The sequence below is a fragment of the Salvelinus sp. IW2-2015 genome, unplaced genomic scaffold, assembly GCF_002910315.2.
Source record: "Salvelinus sp. IW2-2015 unplaced genomic scaffold, ASM291031v2 Un_scaffold1602, whole genome shotgun sequence".
NCBI lineage: Eukaryota > Metazoa > Chordata > Actinopteri > Salmoniformes > Salmonidae > Salvelinus > Salvelinus sp. IW2-2015.
The window spans coordinates 198,591-201,030 of record NW_019943024.1 but is presented as its reverse complement, the minus strand read 5'-3'; positions in this window follow the sequence as shown (position 1 = coordinate 201,030).

The window sequence follows — 2,440 nt, the reverse complement described above, 5'->3', positions numbered from 1 at the left end:
AGGAAACACACTAAGAACTATATCGCGTATTTTCCTCGTCAATGATTTATATATGGGGAGAGAGTTGAATGTCTGCTTACCTATAAGAAGGAGATCCACATCCAAAGCCATTTTGATATTCAGCAAGGTCTGGTACTCTCTCAAGTAGCCAGAACATGTCCCTAGTTTAGCATTGGCAGCTATTCCACTGCCTGATAGTGTCCTGGGACAGAAAAGCACCATAGAGTCAATAATAGGTCATACTCAACCACTTTGGTTGTATGACACAAAGGCAGAACATTTAGGGGGAATAGTGTTCTACCCTCTAGGCTATAATGAGAAATGATTTCCAGTATGATAACAGTTCCCATGGGGCCTATATTGTGGCTACACCTAAGCACATAGCCTGAATACAAATATGAATCTAAAAATGTGTATGTTTACTTACAATTGTTAGAGGTACACAATAACACAGTCTATACTGGTAATGAATCATTTCCGCAGTAGTGACCTCTTCCTCCAGCTCTGTAGTTGTTTTTTCAGGGCCTCTCTCATTCTTTCCCAGCAGTCCAGTTCAAGCAATTTGTTTCCCCCCGCAGGCGCTTCTATCTCTGTGATCTCTGCTGGGTCGCCTTCAGCGCTGCTCTGTTGCTCTCTGCCGCTTTGGTTAACTTGCGAATGGACACGGACGCCTCCTCTGGCCTCTGGAAAGTCGAGGTGGCGTGACCTTCTAATGCACACGGATGTCCGGAGAGCCACAGTGATGTCAGGTTTTGCCAAAGCGTGCGCTTGCGTTTCTGAGCCTCTTGGAATTGGGCACCATTTCTGATACCTCGTCTTCAATGGTCTTTGGATCTATTTCTGAGGATAACCAGGGTGTGGACATTTTATTCTAGCCCAGCGCTAACACATCTGATTCAACTTAGTGCTGTGTTAGAGCAAAACTGTGCAAAAGTGTCATAGCGATGGTGAGAGATTACTACAAAACACAGTCAATGGTAAACAAATGAAACAGTAGACATTTTATTGAAATAGTTTGATTTCATATTTAACATCAAATGAACATAGACCACATCACAACACAGAATGACACTTTAATCATGATATGGATATTCAGACATATCCACACACACTGTTCTCACGAGCTGACATGGATGTGTGCAGCGGTGATCAGTCTGGCATTTACGAGGCTAACACATTGGGACATATCCATATTATAGTCATGACGGTAARAACACGTCTCTCTGCCTCCCTATAGGAAACTCCTGGAGGGTGAGGAGTCCCGTCTGTACACCATCTCTGACACCCACATCTCCATGCCCTGCATCTACCGCCAGTCCCCCGTCTACACCCTGCCTTGCCTGGCCCGGCAGGGAGGGCCCACACGCAGGTCTGAGCCCCAGTACAAGTTTGTTGAGGAGATCATCACTGAGACCACCAGAGACATGGAGATGTCCGAGATCGAGGAGACAGGCTCCGAGGAGACGGTCGGGGGAGAGGGAGACGAGTTGAGACAGAAGCAGGGAGAAGAGAGTGACAAAGCTGAGAGGAGGAGTGGGGAAGAGGTGGATGAGCAGAACCAGGAGAATATACCTGCTGGGAGCGCGTGCTACGGGTGGGTGCTGCTATGGTGACCAGTGAGCTGGATATGGGGGGACTTTACCTAGCAGGGTCTTGTAGATGACCTGGAGCCAGTGGGTTTGGCGACGAGTATGAAGCGAGGGCCAGCCAACGAGAGCGTACAGGTCGCAGTGGTGGGTAGTATATGGGGTTTGGTGACAAAACGGATGCACAGTGATAAACTGCATCCAATTTGTTGAGTAGAATGTTGGAGGCTATTTTATAGATGACATCGCCAAAGTCGAAGATCGGTAGGGTGGTCAGTTTTACGAGGGTATGTTTGGCTGCATGAGTGAAGGATGCTTTGTTGCGAAATAGGAAGCCGATTCTAGATTTAACTTTGGATTGAGATGTTTGATGTGAGTCTGGAAGGAGAGTTTACAGTCTAACCAGACACCTAGGTATTTGTAGTTGTCCACATATTCTAAGTCAGAACCGTCCAGAGTAGTGATGCTGGACGGGCGGGCAGGTGCAGGCAGCGATCGGTTGAAGAGCATGCACTTAGTGTTACTTGTATTTAAGAGCAGTTGGAGGCCACGGAAGGAGAGTTGTATGGCATTGAAGCTCGTCTGGAGGGTTGTTAACACAGTGTCCAAAGAAGGGCCAGAAGTATACAGAATGGTGTCGTCTGCGTAGAGGTGGATCAGAGACTCACCAGCAGCAAGAGCGACATCATTGATGTATACAGAGAAGAGAGTCGGCCCGAGAATTGAACCCTGTGGCACTCCATAGAGACTGCCAGAGGGCCCGGACAACAGGCCCTCCGATTTGACACACTGAACTCTATCAGAGAAGTAGTTGGTGAACCAGGCGAGGCAGTCATTTGAGAACCAAGGCTATT